Here is a 6,625-nt window from a genome sequence, read left to right as displayed (position 1 = left end):
GCAACAACCATTTGACAAAAGTTATATTATAGCCGAAAAGTATGAAAAGAAACCACTAAAACTGAGGTCAGGCAGGCTCACCAAATGGCAATTGCCAAAAGCCAAAAGCCTTCAATCTCTAAGCAAAAAAAACCACACAAAGAGTAAGCAGTAAACTGGTAACGGCAGAAAATATTAGGGCCCGTCAACCTGATTTTGGGACACCATGATTGCACCTTTTCATTTCCCTTTTAGATCAATTACCAAAGCTTTGGCAGGGCCATATTTATATATATGCATGAATCTAATCTGGGTCTTATGTAAAGTTATATATGTATTATTAGGCGCATAGAAGGCTCCTTTTACCTCGAAGTTTAATTAGGTTAAATCACATTTTGGACTTCAACTTCGTAATTTTTTTTTATATTATAGTTTGAATTTTTTTTTTATTCAAATTAGGTCTTAAAGTTGATAATTATTTTCATATTAGGGTCTGAATTTTTTTTGTTCTAGTTAGGTCATGAATTTGGCAAATATTCTTACATTGAGATTTTAATCTTTTTTATTATCTAAGTTAGTTCTTAAAACCATAAAATTTAAGTTTTAATATGAGAAAAATTATCAAGTTAAGCCCCAATACAAAAATAATTGTCAAGTTTAAAATTTAATTTAGACAAAAAAATTTAAAAATATAAAAAAATTATTAAATCCAAATCTTAATATAAGAATAACTTACTAAATTTAAAACCTAACCTGTCAACATAAAAAGATCAAATTTAAATTTCAAATAGTGATCTAACCGTTTAAATTATTATAAAATAGAACAGTAGAGTAAGAAAGTGCATGATGATGCATGGTAAGTGAAAGGAAAAAGAAAACATAGGGCATAGGGAAACGATACTGTTAGTAGGTATTCAATTATGAGGCAACTTTTTTTGGTTGGAATAATTGTTCGATTGATTGATTCTGTCTGGATGTTTGTCTTTTGATTACTACATAATTTTTCTTCTTAATATCGGCTTTGTGTGTTGGTTGAATCATGTGTTTGACAGTCATTTTCATTTTTTTTTTTTAATTTAAAGTCGTGGTACATGAGAAACATGGGGCTATTTTACCTATTTTACCCCCAAAATATAACATTTACAAAAATATCTTAGTTTAAAAATATTTACTCAAATCATCTCAAATAAACAATAAAATTGAATTATTAGATTTAGATGGCCAACACCATTATTTTTTATTAAAAAATAACTTTTAGGGTTTTAGACACTAAATAGTCGACACTAATGTATTTTTTAAAAAAAAAATTTGGGTGCTGACATACTGATGACTGACATCTATTTATCTAATTAAAACTAATTTTTTTTAGGTGTGGTGCCGAGCAACAAATGGCCAAAATTATCCAACAAAAGAGATTGAGAATATTGCAACATGATCCCTCTTTGTTTTCCCTTTTTTTTTATTTCTCAAGTTTAATTACATATTTTATTTTTAAAATAATATTGAACTACTTATCATATTTTTAATTATTATTGCATCACTCACATTATTATTAAATTTAAAAATTAATTTAAAATATATTAAACTACATATTTTATAAATATATCACTCATTATTTTTAAAACAAAAAATAATTTAGCAATGTTTATGTGAATTATTCTAAAATATGAAAATCATTAAAGCAGAGATTCTAATTTTATAAAAAAACGTATAATTTAATTGTGCATATTAAATTTAAATTAATTTTAAATTAACTAGTTTTGATTTGAAAATTAACTAGTTTAGTATCAATTATTGTCATTTTGGATACTGTATTTAACATTTTAATATATTTTCATAATTATAAAATTTAATATTAAAATTAATAAATGGTTTTAAAATATTTTCTTTTGAAGTTCTTAAATAATATATTAAAATAAGATAACTTTAACAACTTTTTATCAAAACCTCTCCAAAAATTATCATTACATTTAAAAATAAATATAATTTTTAGTCTTAATTTATTATTTATACTTGAGTTTAACAACAATCAACTTACATTTAACGAAATAAAACAAAAATTTTTAAAAATAATGAAAATTTAAATATGATAAAATCAACACGTTATTTTAAATTAAATTTTAAATTTAATAATAATGTGAGTGATGCAATAATAATTAAAAAATGATAAATATTTCAATATTATTTTAAAATATAAAATATGTAATTAAACTTGGGAAATAAAAAAATGAAAAAACAACAAGGGGTTATGTTACAATATTTTCAATCTCTTTTGTTGGGTGATTTTGGCTATTTGTTGGCGAGCATCACTCTCCCCCCCCCAAAAAAATTATTTTTTAATTAGATAAATTCAAAAAAAATTTGAAAAAAATATGGTGCTGATCATTTAATGTCTAAAACTCCAAAAATTATGTTTTTAATAAAAAATAGTAGTGCCAGTCATTTAGTTTCTATAACCTAATTTTACTGTTTATTTTAATTCATTTGAGTGAATATTTTTGAATAAGAGTAATTTTTATAAATATTAATTTTTTTTTTAGATTAAATGAGTAAAATAGCGTAAACATAGTAAAAGGACAAGGGAGATTAAGCTGAGAGGTAGTTGTTGAGGTACACTTATTTGGACATTTGTGTTTTGTGTATTTCTTCTTAATAAAAAGATTAACATACAGTCAGTCGATGTGAGTTTATTTAAATTTATTTCAAAGTGTTGTGTGGGAGAAAGAGCTAAAAGAGGGGTGGGAAGAAGGAAGCACAAGTCACGCAGATAATGTTGGGTAAAAGGAGATGAACAGAGAGACGTCAAAATCCATGGGATGCTTTTGCCTCTACCCACACCGTATTTTCCCTCTCTTTTCGTCTTTTTCTGCTTTCCCATCTCACACACTACACTACATATCATACCCTACTAGCTACTGAATATAAAATTAAAATAGTACTCTCTCTCTTTTCTCTTCAATTTTCAGTTTTGTCTCTTTTTTCCTGAAATAATATAAAAATATTAATTACTAGAATAATATGAAAAAATTGTTATCAAATTAATATGAATTGTGCATAAAATATTAAACTAACATGGTGGTTGAAAATTTGAGGTGAAAATAATATTAAAATTAGATATGGAAATATCGTAAACCTAAATTGATAACTGACATGTTGATTTGAGATTCTTATGCACATTCTAAGGAATAAAATAAAATCAGACATGACAATATCATAAACTGAAATTGATAAGTGACATGCTGATTTGAGATTCTTATGCACATTTTAAGGACTAAAATAATTTTTTTCTTTTCTATTAATTTTTCGTATAAGTATTAAAATGATATATTTAATTTTTTATTTATATATTTTAATATTTTTATGTTAAAATATATATTTAAAAAAGAAAAGTGGAAGGGAAATTTTTTATTTAGGCCTTAGATCGTGCATGGAACCCCAAATTGGTGGCATGTTGACTGTCGATTTCTGTTTACAATGTTATCATGTCTGATTCTAATAGAATAAATGTATTGTTATCACTCTAAATTATCAACTATCATACCAATTTGAGATTTCTATCCACAATTCATATTATTCAAGCAATTTAAAAAATTCATATTATTTTAATAATTAATTTTTCTATATTATTTCAAAAAAAGTTCTTCTTAACCCATAACTAAAATATAATTCTTTTGATGTTTTCTTAATAAAACCGAGATCAAGATTACTTCTTTTCCATTGGATTTTTCCCTAATCAAGATAAAGTTTATTATTATAGACCAATAGCTTCTTTTTTTTTTTTTCCTTCAGTCCCATTATCTCAGGTATTATTTCGAGTAAACTATACTCATTATATTTGAATTTTGGCCAAATTTACGTTTTGATAACTTAATTTTTCTATTTACATAATAATTATCAAAATTATTTTTTTATTTTAAAAAAAGGGAGTCGACTTTAAAAATAAAAATGGAGTCGCCACCAATCCTTTTTATTTAGGTGTGATCGAATCACCTTATAAGATATTTTGTTTTATTAAAACATCAATTTTGGCCTATGAAATTCAAGAAAACGAGTTTGGGAATCGGTTAAGTACGAGGAAGGATTAGCACTCTCATAACACTCAAAATTGGTACCTAATTGATTAATTAATGTTCTAATGTCGAAAATTTGAAAAGATTTTAAAATACAATCCCTTTTAAAAATGTTTGAATAACTCAAATTGGATGTTGAGATTCTCTTATCACGAAGTGATAAAATATCCCATCCAGTACGTTAGGATACGACATTTTAAACCCTCGAAACCAAGACCGTCTCTTGATTTTCAAAGCTCATGCATTGAAATTTAAAAGGATATTTGGTTATTTGGGTCAAACGAAAAGTCGAAACCCAGCACGTTAGAGCACGATTTCTCGAATTTCTAAACACGGAATATTGTCTTTATTTTTTTATTTAAAAATCATAATTTTGAAATACAAAAGGATATTTGGCTAATTTGAGTTTAACGAAATAATCGAAATCCCGTAAGTTAGGGTGCGATCTCTCAAATTCCCAAAACGCGAAACATTGCCTCATTTTGAGAAGACTTTGAATAAGAGCGATTATAAAATCAACATGATATGCATTTATTCGGTTTGTTTGGAGTAAAAAAAATGAAACAATCGATATCGGACGGAAGTTGGAATTTCAATTACGATGCAATAACAGGAAATAAGAGCATAGTTGCAAGCATGGAACAACAATACATGGATAAAAGGTTATACAAATGAATAACAATAATATGAAAATACAAAGGAACGAATTAGGGTACATACAATGGTAATAGTCTCACATTATACTCTATTCCAAAACTAACATTAATAATCAAAGACTAATGAAATTTTAAAATATAACAAATAAAAAAATAAAACAAATTAAAATAAATAAAATGTGACAAGCTTCCAAATGATAATGAATAAAGTTAAAACGAATAAGGTGAAAGAAAGGAAATTTGAAATCAGCAATATACAAAACAATAAATTATATGTATAAAACAATAAATTATATGTATAACAATTTTGAAATAGGTAAGACATATAAAAGTTTAAAATAAATTATAAAAAATAAAAATAAAATAAAAAATATGTATAATAATAGCATATAAATGAATTTTAAAATAAGTATTATGTAAAAAGAAATTTAAAATAAGTAATATACAAAACAATATATATATCAATCTAAAATAAATAATATACATAAAATAAAAATAGCTTAATATAAATAATGTATATAAAAAGAATAATGTATAAGAGTGTTTAAAAGAAACATCATATAAAATTTTAAAACAAAGAATATACATAAAAGAGAATTTTAAAATAAATAAATTATATAATAAAACAATTCAAAAAATACACAAAAGAAAATAAAAAATAACAACTAAAACAATGTAAAATCAGTAAAGTAGTTCAAAATGATATGTTAAAACAATTTCTAGAAAAATGAATAATGAATAAATTAAAATGAATAAAAAATTGAAATTGAAATTAAAAAAAACTCAATTGAAATAAAAACAAAATAAAAAGGGTAATCCATAAATAAATAAATCATTAAAATAAAATTAAGGATTAAAACACAATGTGCGCAAACCAATGGGGATTAAAAACTCAATTATCCCAAGCTCCTGAACGTAGCGTTTAAACACGTACTAAATTAAAACAACGCACAAATCTCGGGGAAACATTTAAAAATAAAGAAAATATGAATAGGGTCTAATCAAACAACAACGCAAAAGGGAGGGACTAAAAAGGCAAATACCCCTTTTAATAAAAACACACAGATCCTCATGGATATCGGATGAAGTCGAATCAGGTATGGCCTATACGACGTCATTTTGAGGCCATTGAAACAGGCCTTAAACAACGCCGTTTCATGTCGTTTATTAAAAAAAAAACCCTAAACTGAAACATTTAGCCATTTCCATAACAAAAACAAAATGAAAAGGAAAAAAAAAAAACCTAAACTATCTCTTGACCCTCTCCCCTACTCGGCCGACCAAGAACCCTCTGCCCCACCACCATACGCCACCGTGACCGGCGATTGGCGACGAGCGAAACCCATTTTAACCTATTTGAAACCACGTGTAGGGGGCTTGGCCATTTTCAACCCCGAAATCCCATCCTGAACTTCAATTTTGACGAAGAAGATGAGGACTCCGAAGGCACATCCCTTATTTCCCTTTTTATTTTCACATGCAAAAGAATCAGAATGAAAAACCAAAGAAAAAAAAAAGAAAGAAAAACAATCAGAAAAGAAAACAAAATCTGAAATCACCTTCAAAATGATTCTGATATTTGATTGTCTTTGTATTTGTATCTATTCGTAAAAAATGTTCGCCTGTACACTCTTTTCTCTGGCTTTTTATAGCCGAATAAAACAAAATGAAATTACAAAAACTATTTTTTTCTTCTTTTTTTGTTATTTCTCTACTGTATTTCTTGTTGTTATTTGCTGTGTTGTCGTTATTTGGTTTCTTCTCGCAGGTTCGGCATCGTACAAAGAGGACCGCGGATGTGGCAATGACGAGGCCGTTCGTGGGAGCTGCATCATGGGGAAACCTAGGGTTTCCAGAAGCTTCAACTTGCCCGGGCCATTTGGGCCAGTTTTGAGATTGGACCATTGGGCCCGTAAATTA

This window comes from Gossypium arboreum, chromosome 3, assembly GCF_025698485.1.
Source record: "Gossypium arboreum isolate Shixiya-1 chromosome 3, ASM2569848v2, whole genome shotgun sequence".
Taxonomy (NCBI): Eukaryota; Viridiplantae; Streptophyta; class Magnoliopsida; order Malvales; family Malvaceae; genus Gossypium; species Gossypium arboreum.
Note: the sequence above shows the minus strand (reverse complement) of the source record.